A 20915-nucleotide genomic window follows, 5' to 3' on the forward strand; every position below is an offset into this window, starting at 1 on the left:
TCATCTCTCCCTACATACCTCCCCGGGAACTCTGTTCACTAGGTAAATCTCTTTTATCTGCGTCCTTCTCCTCCACTGCTAACTCCAGACTCCGTTCCTTTTATCTTGCTGCACCATATGCCTGGAACAGACTTCCTGAGCCGGTACGTTAAGCTCCATCTCTGGCCTTCTTCAAATCTAAGCTAAAAGCCCACCTTTTTGATGCTGCTTTTAACTCCTAACCCTTATTCACTTGTTCAGAACCCTTATTTTTTTTTTTTGTTACATTTGTACCCCGCGCTTTCCCATTCATGGCAGGCTCAATGCGGCTTACATGGGGCAATGGAGGGTTAAGTGACTTGCCCAGAGTCACAAGGAGCTGCCTGTGCCTGAAGTGGGAATCGAACTCAGTTCTTCAGGACCAAAGACCACCACCCTAACCACTAGGCCACTCCTATTTTATCATCCTCACTTTAATATTCCCTTATTTCTTGTTTGTCCTGTTTGTCTGTCCTAATTAGATTGTAAGCTCTGTCGAGCGGGGACTGTCTTTCATGTTCAAGTGTACAGCGCTGCGTATGTCTAGTAGCACTTTAGAAATAATAAGTAGTAGTAGTAGTACTATAGTCAACCAACTTCAACCTCTAAACCCAAATGCTGAAATTCTAATTTTGTTGGGAAGAGACATACCAGTATTGGTTAGAGTTTGAGAGTCACGTGCTGGTTCACAAAATGCTTCATATGGCTACTGATTTGCCTTGGGATGGGTGATAGTATGCGATGTCTGCCTCAGCAGACTGAGACAACCAAGTGTAGATGTATATATCACAAGTGTCCTGGAAAATGGGCGCACCACCTTATTGAAACCATGTCCCAATCACTTAAGTGTAAAATAAACTTTTAGTTGTGAAGAGACAAGTCCTGGCTTAACCACCTGCCAAACCACCTTTCCACCAGATTTGGAAGAATCCCTGGGAATTCAGTGTTCCAAGTCACCAAGACACTTATCTTGGTGGTTTGATCTTCTTCCATGGTTTTCAGTATCGTCTTTATACTGATGATGCCTAGATCTACCTCTCCACACTAGAAATTTCAGCAGGAATCCAGGCCCAAGTCTCAGCCTGCCTGCCTGACATTGCTGCCTAGATGACTCCCCCCCATCTCAAACTAAACATGGCCAAGACTGAGCTTCTTATCTGTCCCTGTAAACTCACCTCTCCTCTTTGCCCATTCTCTATCTCTGTGGATAACCCTCTCATCCTCCCTGTCTCATCAGCTCATAACCTTGGGGTTATCTTTGACTCCTCTCTTCCTCTACACATATCCAACAGACTTCTAAAACCTGTCATTACTTTCTCTATAATATCACCAAAATGTGTACCTCCCTATCTGAGCACACTACCAAAACCCTTATCCACACTCTTGTCACCTCATAGACAAACATGGTTTAATGGGACAGAGTCAGCATGGGTTCAGCTAAGGGAAGTATTGCCTCACCAATTGAAGGCGTGAATAAACATGTGGATAAAGGTGAGCCAGTTAATGTAGTGTATCTAGATTTTCAGAAAGCTTTTGATAAAGTTCCTCATGAGAGACTCCTGAAAAAATTAGAGTTATGGGAAAGGAACAAAGTTCTGGTGTGAATTAGGAATTGGTTATTGGACAGAAAACAGATAGTAGGGTTAAATGGTCATTTCTCTCAATGGAGGAGGGTGAACAGTGGAGTGCTGCAGGGATTATTAGGAAAGGGGCATTATAGTATTTTCGATCTTCCCGTGCAGCTCTCTAAACAGGAGAGGAGACGGCAATAGCAGGGAGTGTGAGGGAGATGCCAAGGCCACCGCGGGGACCCTGGAAACACGAGGCCCAGTGCGACTGCTCCTGTCACCCCTGCCTAAGACCGGCCCTGAACAGGATGCTAGGAATTATTAAGAAAGGGATGCGAAATAAGACCAAGAATGTTATAATGCTTCTGTATTGCTCCATGGTGCGACGTTACCTTGAGTATTGCGTTCAATTCTGGTCGCCATATCTCAAAAAGGAAATAGCGGAATTAGAAAAGGTTCAAAGAAGAGCGACCAAAATGATAAAGGGAATGGAACTCCTCCCATATAGGGAAAGGCTAAAGAGGTTAGGGCTCTTCAGCTTGGAAAAGAGATGGCTGAAGGGGGGGATATGATTGATGCCTATAAAATCCTGAGTGATGTAGAATGGGTAAAAGTGAATCGATTTTTCACTCTTTCAAAAAGTACAAGGACCAGGGGACACTCAATGAAACTACATGGAAATACTTCTAAAACAAATAGGAGGAAATATTTTTTCACTCAAAGAATAGTTAAGCTCTGGAACTTGCTGCCAGAGGATGTGGTAGTAGCAGTTAGCGTATCTGGGTTTAAGAAAGGTTTAGACGTGTTCCTGGACAAAAAGTTCATAGTCTATAATTGAGATGGAAATGGAGGAAGACACTGCTTGCCCTAGGATTGATAGCATGGAATGTTGCTACTAATTGGGATTCTGGCAGGTATCTGTGACCTGGATTGGCCACTGTTGGAAACAGGATTCTGGGCCATTAGTCTGACCCAGTATGGCTATTCTTATGTCATGGAAAGTTTCAGTGTTGTTCTGCTATGTGTGAGGCTCTTCCAAATAGAGTGTCTGCTTAATAAGGATTTGGCAGGGTTGTCTCACTGGCCTGTAGAGGGCACTAAGCCCAGAACATTGAGGATTGAGACCAGGACAGCCTGGGATCATCACAATAAGCAGTGTATTTTTTCTAGCAAAAAAGGTGCCAGTACTTCAAATGCCAGTCTACCCTTTAGGGGTGGGGTGATCACTGAGGGACCCACCCCACAATAGCCAGTCCCCCTGCAACCAGTTATAGAATCTATGACAAGGCAGAATTGGTATGTAGAGCCTGAGCTCTTTCATTAAAACTTGGGGAGTATGGGTCAGTTTTTAGCATCTAATGGAAAAGGTGCCGGTACTCAGTACTCCCTCAAAAAAAGCCCTGACAATAAGTATGCATAGACTTTTACCCAGAATAAATATGGGCATTCCTGGTGGAAGAGGCAATGGAACACTGTTGTGGTAGGGGGCAGGGCCGCCGAGAGACTAGGCCGGGCCTGGGGCAAGGCCTCCGCCCCCCCCCCGCCGCTGCCGCCCGCCGTTGCTCCCCCTGCCGCTGCCACCCCCCGTCGGTCCCCCCACCGCTGCAGTCCGCGGTCTCACCTGCCTGCCTCGACAGCTCCGGGCCCCCTTCATTCAAAGCGGCAGTCGCAGATCGCGTCTCTTCTGGCCTTCCCTCCCTGTGTCCCGCCCTCGTCTGATGTAACTTCCGGTTTCCGCGAGGGCGGGACACAGGGAGGGAAGGCCAGAAGAGACGCGATCTGCGACTGCCGCTTTGAATGAAGGGGGCCCGGAGCTGAGGAGGCAGGCAGGTGAGACCGGGGACTGCAGCGCCGGCAGCCTGACCCTGGCGCCGGGCCCCCCTTGGAGGCCTGGGCCCGGGGAATTTTGCCCCCCCTCGGAGGCCCTGGTAGGGGGCCAAACAAAGAAATCTTCATCTCTGCTGCCAAGCTCTCTAGTTGCTGATGCTGTGTTCAGCAAAATATTGGTGGTTGAACCCCATTCTGCTGCCTGTGCCTGGCAGTGAAGTTTGAGTGGATGAAATAAACCAGAAGCCTGGATGTGTGGATGCTTACTTTCCTGGGCTTAGAGTGAAAGGGAAGAGGGGATGGGATTTGATGTACTGCCTTTCTGTGGTTACAATCACAGTGGTTTACATATTATATACCAGTGGCATAGCTACATGGGACCAGACCCACCCAAATTTCCTCTGGGCCTCTGGTTTTGCTGGCAGGGGTCCCCAACCCCCGCCAGCTGAAGCTTTGTCCAGTGCCAGTCTCTGGCCATGTTGCCTGCCCTGCTCTTTCTTCCCCTCATGTCCAGCATGCTTCTTTTAGTGAAAATGAGCATGCTCAATTTCACTAAAAGGTGCGTGCAGGACGTGAGGGGAAGACAGAGCAGGGAAGGCAACGTGGTGGCGCTGGAGACCGGCGCTAGACAAGGCTTTAGCTGGTGTGGGTTGGGGACCCTCACCAGCCAAGGAATTTGCTGCGGCAGTGGGTAGGGAGTGGCAGGGCGGTGAGGCGGTGGCGGCGGGGGTGGGGGGCGGCAGACCAAAATGTGCCCCCCCACCTCGGGCTCTGGCCCCCTCCCACCGCAAGGTCTGGCTACACCCCTGTTATATTTAGATATTTATTTTGTACCTGGGGCAATGAAGGGTCAAGTGACTTGTACAGTCACAAGGAGCAGCAGTGGGAATTTATTCCAGTTTCCCAGGTTCTCAGCCCTGTGCACTAACCATTAGCAGACTTTGACATCTGAAGGTTAATTTTAATACAGGCCAGGGCACTGTACAGTTAAATAACTTTGAATATTGACCCCTATAAACCCAGGTGACATCACAAATCCTTGAGGCACCTAAATGGAGGTACCCAGTTACAGAATTGTTCGCTGTTCACCTACTATACACCTATAGCCTCAGTCAGTTCTATACAAGCCCTACTGAGCACATAAAATACACATTCAAGTCCCTTGAATGTGTCCCTTATATAATTAGCTCCATAAAGACTTTGGCTTAATTGAGCATTAGTAAAGGGTATAGACTTGACCGTATGTGTGTAACCTATACTTAATCCACCCCCCTATTTTGAGGTTTACTATGAGCAGGTTCAAAAGCTTCAACTATATCCTCATCCCTTCATTACTGCCATAACTATTCTTCAGTGCTTCCAACTAAAAATCTTTGCCTCTGTGGTCTAGGGAGTGAAGTGGTTGGTATGATTAAGCGGGTCATTAAGGAAAGCATGTTTGTTTTACCTTTAGGGTTGAACGCTGCACCATCTTACCTCTCAATTAGTAGTTTGGAAAACGCCAACAAAGATTAATAGTTGTATGGCTTTAGGGCAGAGTAAATGAGACAAAGCAGAAGGCAGGCCTAAACTGGAAGCATCGTTGGCCGCGCAGGTGAACTCGGCATCATTTAGAACAACTTCAGCTTTTCCAACACCCCTCCCTCCCCCTCCCTTTCATGGCACAGCTGCTCCTGGCATGAGTCTGCTTGCAAATTCGACTTCCCTTCTTCAATTTGTTAGAAAAACTCACCAAAATCTACTCAAGCACAGCAAGGAATCAAAATCTAAAAGAAGGCTCCATTTCACTCTGAACCCCCCCCCCCCCAAAAAAAAGTGGCTCTTATAATTACATCATTGCAATCCCCAATAGAGTGCACTTTTGTTTGTAAAATAGGAGATCTGGTGTTATCTGAGGGGATTTGCAATGATATATTTGAGCTTAACTTCCATTTACGCTCTCTAAAGCTGGTCCTTCTATAATGGAGCAAATGTGTAATCTGTTACATGAGAGCTAGCCTGGGCTGGAGCTGGGGTGAGGGTGGGGATTAGAGATTTTGCTATTTCTCTCCCCCCCTCCCCCCCAGTGATAAACTAGCTATTTCAGCACTTCTATCCTCAGGAGCTTAACCGAGATTGGATAGCAGAGCCGGTAGTGGGAGGCGGGGCTGGAGGTTGGGAGGCGGGGATATTGCGGGGCAGACTTATACGGTCTGTGCCAGAGTCAGTGGTGGGAGGCGGGACTGGAGGTTGGGAGGCAGGGATAGCGCTGGGCAGACTTATACGGTCTGTGCCCTGAAGAGCACAGGTACAAATCAAAGTAGGGTATACACAAAAGTAGCACACATGAGTTGTCTTTTTGGGCAGACTGGATGGACCGTGCAGGTCTTTTTCTGCCGTCATCTACTATGTTACTATGTTGTTGGTATCTGTTGTATCACAGGGCCTAAAGTTTGGGTGCGGCTAGCTGGTTTGTCCTGTAATTTAACAAGGGACTGCAGGAGCAGAAACCTCTTCCAGCCCATTACTGCCTCTACCCCTACCCCAAGAGCCAAGAGAGGGATTGTGAGAGCCATGGACAGAATTTTTGCAGCCATAATTCATTCTCTAAGCGGAACAGTTGGAAATCCCACTCTAAAGCAGTAAATTTGATTTCATGGCTGATTACTGTCAAGTACCCAAAAGACAGAAATTGCAGATACTCTGTGTTCATTTTGCAAAACAAAATCGTGACCACTTTTTTCTATGCTAAATTATATTTTTGAAGGATCTTATTTAATCACCATGCATTATAAATTCAAGCACAGTAGGCATTGTCCTACCCCCCAAGGGCTTATTCCTGAGGCAAAGGAGAGCAAAAGTGAATTGCTTAAAGTCACAAGAAACATCAGTGGGAGATGCGTGATCTGAACCTTGGCATCTGTGGGCTGCAGCTCCCTGCTTGACCACTAGGCTACTCCTCCACTCTGTTAGACCTGAAAACCATTTGTTTTCTCAGGACATGAATATCATCCCCTTTACTTCCTGGTTATCCCTGAAGCATTTATCACTGAAACTTAGAAGTCAAGTTAGCATGGAGAAAGAAAACACCAAAATGAGCACCTATCCGTTTAGATGCTTTAGAATCAGAGCTCAGTGAGTGCCAGCAGTGCACGTGTGATGCATCAGAAATGCAGCAGATCAATGAATAAAAGCTCTTATATGTCTGAACCTATGAGTCTGGGAGAAGAGTAACCCCAGTAAGTATGCCCTATTTAACTTTCTTTATGATATGCATCGCTAAGGAGAAGGCGTGGAGGGGCATAATCGAAAGGGACACCCAAGTTTTGTTGAGGATGTCCTCGCAAAACGTCCCGATGGAGGGGTGGGGAAACCCATATTATCAAAACAAGATGGATGTCCATCTTTTGTTTCGATAATACAGTTGGGGATGCTCAAATCTTGAAACTTAGGTCGTCCTTAGAGATGGTCGTCCCTAGACTTGGTCTTACTTGGTCTTACTTTGCATCCCTTTCCTAATAATTCCTAGCATCCTGTTTGCTTTTTTGGCTGCAGCCGCACACAGGGCAGAAGATTTCAGTATATTGTTTACAATGGCACCTAGATCTTTTTCTTGAGTGCTGACTTCTAAGGTGGATCCTAGCATCAGATAACTATGATTCAGATTATTCTTCCCAATGTACATTACTTTGCATTTATCCATATTAAATTCAATGTTCCATTTGGATTCCAAGTCTTCCTGCAATTTTTCACAATCCACATGTGTTTTGACAGCTTTGAATAGTTTTGTGTCATCTTCAAATTTAATCACCTTACTCATCATTCTGTTTTCCAGATAATTTAAAAATAGCACCAGTCCCAGTACAGATCCCTATGGCACTCCACTGTTCACCCTCCTCGATTGAAATGGCCATTTAACCCTACCCTCTGTTTTCTGTCCAATAATCAGTTCCTAATCCACAACGGAACATTGCCTCCTATCCCATGACTTTTTTAATTTTCTCAGGAGTCTCTCATGAGGAACTTTGTCAAAAGCTTTCTGAAAATCCATCATCCAGCTCACCTTTATCCACAGGTTTATCCTTTGTTTAAAAAGTTGAAACTTGTTTTGGAAAGGAACTCTGTGAGCAGCACTCAGAATGTACTTATATCTGAAAAAATGAAAAGCAGAAGTCACTGTAGCCGTTTTTAACAAGAGACAGAAAGAGCAGGAGCAAATGAGGTTCACTCCTGCCCTGAGTACCACTGGACCACCAGGCAGGCCTGCTATGACTTCATTGAAGGGTCAGGAGAGAGTAGAAAGGAGGGCCAGGAAGGGGGATGAGGCTTCGCTAGAGGAGAAAGGGCTGGGAGGGGGGATTCAGTTTAGCCAAGAGTGGGAGTGAGGGAGGATCAAACTATCCCTTGATGGGGTGGGAGGGAGGAACAGACTATACTTGGGGATGGTGAGAGGAAGTGGGATCAGACTCTCAGGAGGGCAGGAGGGTGGGAGAGTGGACTAAACTTGGGGGCAGGAGGAGCAGATTACTGTATTATTGGGAGTGGGAAGGAAGGGGATCAGACTATGCTGAGGAGTGGGAGGGAAAGTAGAGTAAACTATGCTTGGGGGTGGGAGGGAGGAGGACTCAGACTTTGCTTCAGGGGGTGAGGGGGGTAGGCGGAGCATTTTCAAGCACCCACATAGCTGTTTCTTTTATGGTCCTACATGTCTGGTTAGCTTTGCAGGCACTGGCACTAAATATTTATGGCACCTCCATAGCTCCCAGCTCCTCCTAGTCTCTACTGTTAGGACCGCCGAGAGACTAGGCCAGGCCCGGGGCAAGGCCGCCCCACCTCCGCCCCCCGTCGCTGCCCCTGCTGCTGCTGCCGCCCGTTGCTCCACCCGCCGCCGCAGTCCGCGGTCTCACCGCCTGCCTCCACAGCTCTGGGCCCCCTACATTCAAGGCGGCAGTCGCAGATCGCCTCTCTTCTGGCTTTCCCTCCCTGTGTCCCGCCCTCGTATGATGTAACTTCCAGTTTCCGCGAGGGCGGGACACAGGGAGGGAAGGCCCGAAGGGAAGTGATTTGTGACTGCCGCTTTGAATGCAGGGGCCCTGGAGCCGAGGAGGCAGGCAGGTGAGACCGGGGATTGCAACGCCGGCAGCCTGACCCTGGCGCCGGGCGCCCCTTGGAGGCCCAGGCCCGGGGAATTTTGTGCCCACTGTCCCCCCCTCTCAGTGGCCCTGTCTACTGTCTATACCACCCCATGTCTAGGGGGTTGAGTTCTGATATTCAGTGACACTGTCTGGTTAAATGCTACTGAATATCGGTGGCTAGTCAGGCACTAGAGAATGATACAGGCACAAAGTTTGTTCTCTTCTCCACCCTATACCCGCAAGCTTTGACACCATTCCCACTCCACCAAAATAGTTCCATCATTTTCGATAAAAGACAATCTCTCATTTTTTGTATGAATGAGATTTTATACTGTTGCAGGGACGGGGTGGAGATAGGGCCAAACTTTGTCCCCATATCATTCTCTAGCAGGCACCAGTGATTTAAATCTTGAAATGGTTTTGAATATCTTCTACTGGATGCCTGTGAAACTTTTCAAACTTCCAGTGCTGATTGCATAAGCGATTCAACTTAATGAATTCCATTAAAACTAAGATGAGACACTGATTAGAAGATGAACACCTTAACAATTTAAGAGGATTAAAATAATAAATCCCAATCCCAGTGTACACTCAGGAAAACAGCGTTAAAATTTGTGGGAAACCAGAAGAGGAAGAAAGGAAAACATTTTCGCTCTGTGACTTGTGTGTACCCAGTTTTATGTATATTTTAGCTTGTTTGTATCTCGTTCTGATGAGTGTTGAATGGATGTATAAGTCATATATCTTAGTGGTTTCTTTCAGCAGTTGACAGTCTCTCACTCTCTCTGTCTAAACAGTTATCCAGTCCATCATAGCATTAGTGAATTACCCACAACCTGAATACTCACTGATTGGCCAATGCCTAAAACCTAATGCTGGTGCTAGAGGCGATTAGTGCTGGATTAGTGCAGGTGTTAATAAGCGCAGAATGCTCAGACCAGTGGCGTAGCCAGACCTCACAGTGGGAGGGGGCCAGAGCCTGAGGTGGAGGGTATATTTTAGTCTACCACCCTGCCGCCTCGCCCCCCCCCCCGCCTCACCTCCCCCCAACACCTCGCTGTACCCCATAACAGCAAATACCGGGTCTCCTTGCCTCCCCCCACTGCCTCGCCGCTCCCCCCACAGCACCAAATACCTTTGCTGGCAGGGGACCCAACCCCCGCCAGCCGAAGCCTTCTTCAGCGCCGGTCTCCAGCGTGCCACGTTCGCTGCCCTGTGCTTTCTTCCTCCTGATGTCCTGCACGTTCCTTTAACTGAAACTGAGCATGCTCAGTTTCACTTAAAGTAACGTGCAGGACGTCAGAAGGAAGAAAGCACAGGGCAGCAAATGTGGTGCACCAGAGACTGGCGCTGAAGAAGGCTTCAGCTGCCAGGGGTTGGGGACCCCCGCCAGCTAAAGGTATTTGAGACGGTGGGGGGGAGGCGAAGAGACCGGTGCTGCAGATGTCTTCAACCTCCGCCAACAAAACCAGGGGCTCGGACTAAATCTGGGGGGCCCAGGCCCCCGTGACTCCACCTAGCTACGCCCCTGGCTCAGACAGCTCTAGTGCAGGAGACAATGTGTGCACCAAAGATTAGCTCAAATTAGGGTTACCATATTTTGTCCCCCAAAAAGGAGGACACATGCCCCGCCCCATCACACACCCCGCCCACTTTAACACCCGCCCCACCCCTGCCACACCCTCACCCCGCCCCATGCCACATTTTCCCCTCCTCCGTCACATAACCTGTCGCCCCCCCTCCCTGTCACCCCCCTCCCCTTACCTTACTACTGCCCTGGTGGTCTAGTGACCTTTTCGGGGCAGGAAAGAGCCCCCTCTTTCCTGCCCCGAGCGCTGCCCTGCATGCATCCTTCCTGTTGCTGATCCTCGGTGCCAATTCAAAATGGCCACCAAGAGTTGAAGTCTCGCGAGGTCACCAACTCTCGGCGGCCATTTTGAATAGGCGCTGAGGATTAGCAACAGGAAGGATGCATGCAGGGCAGCGCTCCAGGCAGGAAAGAGGGGGCTCTTTCCTGTCCCAAAGGCGGAAGAGGTGACTAGACCACCAGGGCACTAGTAAGTAAGGGGAGGGGAGGCTAGCAATCTGCCTGTTTGTCCAGATTTCTTGACAAACGGGCAGATTGGCAAAACCCGCCCGGTTGCCTGGACATGCCCTCTAAAAGAGGACATGTCCGGGTAAATCCGGACATATGGTAACCCTACCCGTGGCCCCATAGTAGCTACACCCCTGCTGTATTGCCCTGGTGGTCTACCCTTCCCAGTTCCAGTCCCCCTCCCCCTCGAGTTCCAGGCCCTCTCCCCCTCCCCCCTCGAGTTACAGGCCCCCCTTCCCCTCCCTTCCTTCGAGTTCCAGCCCCCCCTCCCTCCCTCCCTTCGAATTCCAGGGTTCCCCCTCCTTCCCCTCTGAATTTTAGGAATCATCTCTTTCTTACCTCATTGGGGTTACGGCAGCGGCAGGCCGGCAGCAGCAGTGGGAAGGGCTGAAGCGTGCACACAGTGCTTTTCACTGCTGCTGCCGGCCTGCCGCTGCCGTAACCCTGACGAGGTAAGAAGAGAGATGACTTTTTAAATTTGGAGGGGAAGGACAAAGGAGGGGGGAGGAAGGGGGAGAAGGGGGAGGACTCGGAGGGAGCTTGCACGCCTACACTGCTGCTGCCCGCCCCCGAGGACTTTTACATCAGTTGATTTCTGGCAGGCTGCAGGCACAGACGCTGCAGCCTGCTTGCCGGCGTTGCCCTGCACCCCATGCATACTCATGATAGGTCAGACTCAAGGCAGGACAGGTCATGTGATGACCCAAACTGAGAAACCCAGACAAATCGAGGAAACTTGGAAACCCGCCCGGACTCCCCACGGCGCCCTCAAAAAGAGGACATGTCTGGGGAAATCCAGACATATGGTAACCCTAGCTCAAATAGCATGCAAATGTAGTGAAACGGGTGTTAATGAGGTCACCTCCCAATGCTGAGAGAACAGTGCACAAAACAAAGCCACCCTTGCTGCTGAACATCTAACGCCAGCTCGGAGCTCACATCGGGGTGTTTGAAGGGCAAATTTCCCATAATTTTTACTTTAAAAGCTGCCAGATTTTGTTTAATTTGTAAGCAGAAGAAAACCCGTGCAAGCCTCTAGGTGCTGATAGTGAGAGACATAAGTACATAAGTACATAAGTAGTGCCATACTGGGAAAGACCAAAGGTCCATCTAGCCCAGCATCCTGTCACCGACAGTGGCCAATCCAGGTCAAGGGCACCTGGCACGCTCCCCAAACGTAAAAACATTCCAGACAAGTTATACCTAAAAATGCGGAATGTATACAAGTCAGAGCAAAGCCAAAGCCAAAAGTGAAAACACACCTTTCTGCGCTTAAATAGAAGCTTTTCAGGTGCTGATGTGTGCTTTGCTTCCGGGTTTGCTTGGCGCATGTGTATATGAGCTGTGCTTATCGCAAAACTCTTGTGTGCATGCACAGTGGCGTAGGAAGGGGGGCGGTGGGGCGGCCCGCCCCGGGTGCACGCTCTGGGGGGAGTGTCGGCGCCGCTGGTTACCTGCTCTCTCTGCCCCGGAACAGGTTACTTCCTGTTCCGGGGCAGAGAAAGCAGGGAACCAACGGAGCCGACGCAGCTCCCAGAGACGACGTGCACTCGGCGGGGCGGAGCGCCAGCGGTAAAGATGCACTCCGGGGGGGGGTTGCATGCACTGAGGGGGGGTGCGCCGTGCTGCATCCGGGGGCGGCGACCCGCCCCGGGTGTCAGCCGGCCTCGCTACGCCGCTGCGCATGCACCAGGCATGTTTTTCCCCCTTGTTTCAGTCAAACAGCACGCATATCGTTTGCATCTTTTTTTATAGTCGAGCGTCAGGGAGCTATTTTTTAGCACTGCTCCTGTGGTATTGATCGGGCGCTGTTCCAGATAGCGCCAAGTTCTGATCATCAGCCCGTGAGAGCCAAACATAACACCTAACTAATGGTGATGATCCAAAACTGTGTGCTGTGTGTATCACTAATTGTTTATTAAAGTAGTACATAACATCTGAAAATGGTTATATTTTTCTTTTACACTTTTGTGGGTTGTTAATAGTTTAAATAACCATGTCATTTAAATAAATAAATGCGTTCTGTAGTGAATTACCACATTGCATAATAGTAAATTGCACTCACAGGGAAAATGTTTGCGCACTAAGATACATTTTTGCTCACATCAGCCTTGTCCTTAGAGGAAAATATACTCCTATCCAGTAGGAGGCAACCTCTTTTGGAGGGAAAGTGGGACTAGTATAAAACCCCAGCACCATTTGATACAGAAACAGAGAAAAATCCTTGTCTTCAAAGTTGCCAGGGCTGCGGGTTTCTAGCCCAATTGGGCTCCTTTCCCCGACCCGCTGCGGCTTTTTCATGCCGCGTGCAGGTTGCGGGATTTTGGGCGGCTTTTTTTTGCCCCGCCGCGATATTTTCGCTAGCCACGGCCAATAGAAGCCCCATGGAGGCGGGCTTAATGACGTCATTTGTGTGCAAATGGACTCATTAATATTTATTAATGACGTCATTCATATACAAATTGACATCATTAATATTTATTAATGATGCCATCCATATGCAAATGACTTTGTGCGGGTTTTTTTGGGCTGGTTTTGGGTGTGGAAAATGTTTTCCATCTGGCAACACTGCTTGTCTTTGGTTTCAGGTTTCTCAACAATTGACCACACTTCAAGGGGATGAAGGTCTTTGGCTACCAGAAGGAGCAGATGTAGTGAGAGGTGCCAGGCATTGCTTAGGCCTCTGCACTTCCTTGGGAACATGCTGTTTTAACTGTACCAGCACACTACTCTTCCTAAGGAGAAAGGAAGGAGTTAAGCAGATCTGGAGTACAAGAGAGCAGAGGGAGCAACTGGTCCGAGACAGAAGGACAGAATATGGCAGATATCCCTTGGATATGAGCAAGCAGAGCTGAGCAGAGAGAAGGAACTGCATCTGTGACCACATCTGAGTTCAGTCCAGCTCACAGAGGTAATCAAGACAACATAAGGACATAAAAATACTGGGCCAGACCAAAGGTCCATCTAGTCCAGTAACCTGCTTCCAACAGTGGCTAGGCCAGGTCACAACTACCTGGGAGAACCCCGAGAAGCAGGAAATTCCCATGCTACTAACACCAAGGATAAGCAGTGGCCTTCCCCAGGTCTACCTTAATAACAGTTTATGGAGTCCAGGAACGTATTGAAACCTTTTTTAAACCTGGCTGTACTAGCTGTTTTTACCACATCCTCTGGCAACGAGTTAGAGAGCTTAACTATTCACTGAGTGAAAAAAATATTTTTTATTTGTTTTAAATGTCTTACTATGTAACTTAATGCGTGTCCCCTAGTATTTGTACTTTTTGAAAGAGTAAACAATTGATTCGTATGTTCCCATTCCAGATTTTATAGAACTCTATCATATCCCTCCTCAGCTGTCTAAGCTGAAGGCCCTAACCTCTTAAGCATTCCTCATATGACAGTTGTTTCATTCCCTTAATCATTTGGTTTATCCTTATTTGAACCTTTTCTAATTCTGGTATATTCTTTTTTGAGACTGAAAGCCCACCTCTTTAACATTGCTTTTGACTCGTAACCACTCGCCTCCACCTACCCTCCTCTCCTCCTTCCTGTACACATTAATTGATTTGATTTGCTTACTTTATTTTTTGTCTATTAGATTGTAAGCTCTTTGAGCAGGGACTGTCTTTCTTCTATGTTTGTGCAGCGCTGCGTATGCCTTGTAGCGCTATAGAAATGCTAAATAGTAGTAGTAGTAGTCTCAAGGAGTATCAACATTCCATGTAGAACCCCAAAGAATAGCAAGATTCTGGAATCCTAAAGAGTGACAAGATTCCATGCAGAATCTCAAAGAGTAGCAACATTCCATGTAGAACCCCAAAGAATAGCAAGATTCTGGAATCGTAAAGAGTGACAAGATTCCATGCAAGATTCGTAACCACTTGTAACCACTCGCCTCCACCTACCCTCCTCTCCTCCTTCCTGTACACATTAATTGATTTGATTTGCTTACTTTATTTTTTGTCTATTAGATTGTAAGCTTTTTGAGCAGGGACTGTCTTTCTTCTATGTTTGTGCAGAGCTGCGTACACCTTATAGCGCTATAGAAATGCTAAATAGTAGTAGTAGTAGGGATTAATATCTGGTGACAGGGGTAGTTCTATTATTAGGCAAGGTGAGGCAGATGCCTAAGGCTGCACATTCTTGGTGAAGAACGGTGGTATGCTGAGAGGTAAATACCGCACGCACTCTACTTACTTGCCCGCAGTAGTTTTACTGCGCTGCCTCCCAATCTTGTTTTTGAATGATCCGATTGAATTTTAGAGGACAAGTGGTACTGAAGCACATCAAGACCTGCTTTGGCAGTGCCAGGTCACATGGTATGAGTCACATGATCTTCTGCTACTACACCTACTGCTAGGCTGGAAAGGGTAACTAAAACACAAGATTGGAAGATGACACAGCAACAATACTACAGGGTTTTTTTTTAACATTACATGACATTGGATTTCTAGACCGCCTGACCCATACGTTTCTAGGCGGTTTACATTAAAATATAGAGCCAAAAGCCAAGACAAAACCATGGGAATTACAACTGTACCATAAAATTAGATAAAAGAAATTAACTAACAAATCTTTTAAAAAGAACAGTCTTCAGAAGTTTCTGACAACTATCATAACTATTCAAATCCTCTAATTTTAATGCGAGTTCCAAATATTAGGAGCCCGAGACATCATCAACTGCTTAAAAAAGCCAAATCTTTGTATGCCCTTAGGAGAAGGAACTGCAAAAGGAGAATAGTATGGTCTTCTATTTTTCCTAAGATCTATAAACTTCACTTGCTCCAGTTGAGTTAAGTCTGTGTGTGCTCTCTCCTCAGTGTCCCTGACACATGTGCATTCACACATATATACACACACACACAGAGCTACTGCTCATTCACCTCAGACATCCCTTCATAATTTCCTGCTGTTGTTGCCACTTCTACCCCCCTCCCCCCACATACCTTTCTGACTATACCTTATATCTCCACCTCCCTTCTGCTAAAGACTCCCACCCATATCTTTCACCTCAGACACTTTTCAATTCCTACTCAAAACAGAAGGGTTTTGAGTAGGACATTGCTGACTGGACATCTGAAGAGCTCTCCCACCAGAGATCTGGGGGTGGGTGGGTGGGGAGACCCTCCAGTTTCTAATGCCTGGGGTTGGGCATCATCTCATCCCTCACTTCAGGCAGCAGATTGCCTTCAACTGTTCCTGTCTGGTGAGGCTGGATAAACAATCTGGTTGAGGCACAGACATCATCCCTATAGGTCCTATCTTCTGCCAGTGGCGTTAGGACCACCAGAGGCTCCCCGAGGGCTGTGAGGCACAGAAGCTGGAGCCTGGGCACAAACAAAAGGATCTGACTAACTCACAGGAAGGTGAGATGGGCAGAAGAACCAGATCAGTGAACTGCAGGGCAAGTGACTAGCAGCTCCATTTCCCTTATTGTAATAGATCTGGCAAGGAGTAGCCATAACTCTCAGCCTAATTAATCTCCAGCAGCTGTTCAAGCAATTACTGGAAGGCTACAGTTTGCATGAGAGACTGCAGTCCATTAGTAATAGAAGACCATGCCTAAAAACCTAACAGTTAAATGTAGGGACTTTTTTTAAGTAGTTTTTGTACTAAGGCTAATTAGAAGCATGATTTAGTTGCAGATCTTGTCCAGATACAGTAAGTAGAAATTTGAGCCTTCTAAAAAAAATTTGCAAAGGTGTTTTAGTGAGAGAGACTGATGAGACAGGGTTGAAGGGGGTCTGAGAGAGAGAGAGAGAGAGAGAATGAGAGAGAGACTGGTGGGACACAGTATGGGGGAGAGATGTGAGAGAGAATGGTGGTGGTGGTGGTGAGGAAGGCTTGAAAAAGAGAGAAGACTGATGGGGCCAGACTAAATTAGCCAGTCCACTCCAATCAGCACTATCATAGACCTGTAGCTCCATGCAGGAAGATTTTCTTTTTCTGCCCAAATCAGGCCCTATTGAATTCAAAGTTGTCTTCACTTAAAAAATAACAAAGACTACCGATCTAGAACCATAAGCTAGAGTATGAAGCTCCAAGAGTGCAGACTCAGAAGAAATCAGAAAATCTTTCTTCACTGACAGGATAATGGATGAACACATAATACTTGGTTACTTCTTCCTATGGAGAACCTGGACAGGTGAAAGTAAAAGCCGACGTAAGGACATAAGAGTAGCCATACTGGGTCAGACCAATGGTCCATCTAGCCCAGTATCCTGTTTTCCAAACAGTGATCGTCAGGTCACAAATACCTGTCAGAAACCCAATTAGCAACAACATTCCATGCTTCCAGTCCTGGGGCAAGCAGTTGCTTCCCCATGTCTTTCTCAATAGCAGATTATGGATTTTTCCTCTAGGAACTTGTCCAAACCTTTTTAAAACCCAGACACGCTAACCGCTGTTACCACATCCTCCGGCAAAGAGTTCCACAGCTTAACTATTCATTGAGTGAAAAAATATTTCCTCTTATTAGTTTTAAAAGTATTTCCATATAACTTGCTCAAGAACTTCCTAGTCTTTGTACGTTCGGAACGAGTAAAAAATCTATTTAATTCTACTTGTTCTACACCACTCAGGATTTTGTAGACCTCAAACATATCTCCCCTCATCCGACTCTTTTCCAAGCTGCAGAGCCTTAACCTCTTTAGCCTTTCCTCTTACGAGAGGCATTCTACCCTCTTTATCATTTTGGTTGTTCTTCTTTGAACCTTTTCTAATTCCACTATAACTTTTTTGAGATATGGCAAGCAGAACTGAACGCAATGTTCAAGATGCAGACGCACCATGGAGCGATACAAAAGCATTATAGTATTTTCAGTCTTATTCACTATCCCTTTCCTAATCCTAGCGTCCTGTTTGCTTTTTTGGCCGCCACCACACACTGAGCAGAAGATTTTAGTGAATTATCTACAATGATACCTAGATCTTTTTCTTGAGTGCTGACCCCCAAGGTGGGCCCTAGCATCAGGTAACTATGATTCAGATTATTCTTTCCAATGTGCATCACCATGCATTTGTCCACATTAAATTTCATCTGCTTTTTGGATGCCCAGTCTTCCAATTTTCTAAGGTCTTCCTGCAAAATTTCACAGTCTGCACATGTTTTAACAACCTTGATTAGTTTTGTATCATCTGCAAATGTAATCACCTCACTTAGCATTCCGATTTCCATATCATTTATAAATATGTTAAATAGCACCGGTCCCAGTACAGACTCCACTGTTCACCCTCCTCCATTGAGAGAAATGACCATTTAACTCTACCCTCTGTTTTCTGTCCAAAAACCAGTTCCTAACCACACCAGAATCTTGCCTCTTATCTCAGGAGTCTCTCATGAGGAACTTTATCAAAAGCTTTCTGAAAACCTAGATACACTACATCAACTGGCTCACCGTTATCCACATGTTTATTCACGCCTTCAAAGAAATGAAGCAAATTGGTGAGGCAAGACTTCCCTTGGCTGAATCCATGCTGTCTCTGTCCCATTAAACCATGTTTGTCTACGTGTTCTGTAATTTTATTCTTCATAATAGTTTCCACTATTTTACACGGCACCGATGTCAGGCTTAGCAGTCTGTAATTTCCTGGATCACCCCTAGAACCCTTTTTAGGAATCAGCGTCATGTTGGTCACCCTTCAATCTTCAGGTACTATGGACGATTTTAATGACAGGATACATATTACTAACAGCTGATCAGCAATTTCATGCTTCAGTTCTTTGAGTACTCTTGGATATATACCATCCAGTCCAGGTGATTTACTACTCTTTGTCAATTTGGCTCGGCACCGACGTTGGGCATACCAGTCTATAATTTCCTCCTACATTTATGAATTCACGTTGAGCGCCAGAACAGCTCCCAAGCTCCCAGGATCGCATGTTGAGGACCCTTGATAAACCGGAAGTGAAACGGGTCCATCGGGACCTCATTCCTACAAAGCATCCATGAAGCGACGGAGCAACTGAACACTGATACAAGATAAGTGGTTTTGATGATTTTGCCACCACTAGATTATTGAGAGGTTTTTCACCCGTGATTACTTTTTCACTGTGAGCTCTAATTATTTTCGGTTAACACTAACCAGGTGGAGCCACAGTTGTATGAAGTTTCCTCTCATTGTCAACACAAACGTTAACACGCAGTGGTTGCAGGTGTGTATTGGAGATTCACTCAGCCTATTGTTAAGGAATACATTAAACATGCATATTTTCTAGTCCTGCTCAGTGCATGCTCTTTCTCTGCCCCAAACCCACTCCTTTTGATGGTGCTTACATTTGAGCCCTATCATGTATATGCATGCCCATTTTCCTCTTTCACAAAATCACACTTAAGGAGATCCCTGATGTATGGGTGCCTATTTGCACAAGGTCAGCATGAATTTGGTGCTTCTGTTTTATAGAATTACCCCCTTTAAGCTTATTTTCAGATGGGAGGAAGGCTTATGTGTCTGTATGTCTATATTTTTGCTCCACCAATACCATTACTATTTAGTACCCTATGGGCATGAAGAGGGTAATATTCAAAGCACTTATCCAGTTAGCAAGCAGTGATATCCAGCAAAATGGATATTTAACAGCACAAACCAGTTAGTTATGTTATCTGATATATTTATAACCCTATCTTCTCCCAGTAAGGTCTAAAGCAAAGTCACAAATCAAGAATCTAGTCAATAGCATTAGGAATATTACAGAAAGGGGGGATAGGGGATGGGACTTGATATACCACCTTTCTGTGGTTACAATCAAAGTGTTTTACATGCTATATACAGGTACTTATTTTGTACCTGGGGCAATGGAGGATTAAGTGACTTGCCCAGAGTCACAAGGAACTGCAGTGGGAATTGAACTCAGTTCCCCAGGATCAAAGTCCACTGCACTAACCACTAGGCTACTCCTCCACTAGCAACATTCCATCTAGAATCTCCAGTAGTAGCAACATTCCATGTAGCATCTCAAATAGTAGCAACATTCCATGTAGAATCTCAACTAGGGAAAGGGAAATGGGACTTGATATACCGCCTTTCTGAGGTTTTTGCAACTACATTCAAAGCGGTTTACATATATTCAGGTACTTATTTTGTACCTGGGGCAATGGAGGGTTAAGTGACTTGCCCAGATCACAAGGAGCTATAGTGTGAACTGAACCCAGTTCCCCTGGTTCTGAGGCCAAAATGTATGATATTATAGTATTACAATTTTTAGATTAAGTTTTTATGATAAGGATATGTCTTGAATTCTCTTCAAAACAGATAATAAGAAGGTATTAATCAGATAATAAGAGGAAGTGAGTTCCAAATTTTAACAGAATGAAAACAGAATGACCTATTCCACTGAATATGTCTTTTGACTTCCTGGTACTATCCAGACAGTGCTGGAGTGGCCAATGGGCAGAGCTCCGATGGAGCTGGAGGTTATTTGGTTAGCGGTCGTATTCAGACTCCCAACTCTGCCCATGGACTTCCCTGGCACTAACTGCACAGTGCTGTGGTGGTCAGAGGAGATCAGGGCCACAGAGAGACTTTACAAGTGAAGCATTGAGAGTGTAGGTGGAATTCAGAGCTGGTCTCCAATGAAGTTTGGATAGCTAGAAGTTCATACCCCAACAATTATGCTAAAGTTGAGTGGTTCCTGATGAAGCCCTGAAGTGGGCGAAACGATCCGGGCCCCGTTGAAAGTCACCAGTTTGAAGTGTGGGGCATTCAGCCAGCAATGAGACAGCTAAGTTTGTTTATTTAAGTAATGCTGCTGAAGGTCACCAGTTTGAAGTTTTTGGCAATGAGACAGCTAAGTTTGTTCATTTAAGTAATGCTGCTGCTTGGAGTTTTTTGTGCTCAGTAATGTTTTGAAGTAATGGTTTGATTGTGAATCAATTCTATTGACAAGATATGGGAAAATATACCCCATGAAAGGGATAAGATCATAGGCACACAAATCTTATCTAGATACCAGTGTCTTGATGGTCAGACCTTGGCAGTGACCTTGGTTTCGGAGGGTATTTCCCATTTGTTATTTATTAGTGCATATTCACTACATTTGACCCTTTGAGATTGGGTTTGGCTGTTTTTCAGTTTTTGCAGCCACAGAGAGACTGAGCCAGGCCTGGGGCGGGGCCACCGCCGCCCCCCCCCCCTCCAGGATCGCTGCCACAACTCAAATACCTTGGGGCTGGCGGGGATCCTGAGGCCCCACCAGCGGAAGAATTCAGCACTGCTGTTCACTCCATGCCTGCCCTGCCCCTGCGGCCGCTTTTTTCTCTCATCCATGCTCGGTTTAAAAACCGAGCATGCGTC

General features: G+C 46.6%; 1 long non-coding RNA gene across 1 annotated transcript; it reads right to left on the bottom strand.

The window, feature by feature from the left end:
* Positions 1-6129: 6129 nt before the first annotated feature.
* Positions 6130-13122, bottom strand: LOC115471385. Its single transcript, XR_003942310.1, has 3 exons — positions 12991-13122; positions 7362-7366; positions 6130-6140 (listed from the first exon to the last, which is right to left on the bottom strand). It is a non-coding gene; the product is annotated as an uncharacterized LOC115471385 (long non-coding RNA).
* Positions 13123-20915: the final 7793 nt, after the last annotated feature.

Source organism: Microcaecilia unicolor, chromosome 5 (genome assembly GCF_901765095.1).
Source record: "Microcaecilia unicolor chromosome 5, aMicUni1.1, whole genome shotgun sequence".
Lineage (NCBI taxonomy): Eukaryota > Metazoa > Chordata > Amphibia > Gymnophiona > Siphonopidae > Microcaecilia > Microcaecilia unicolor.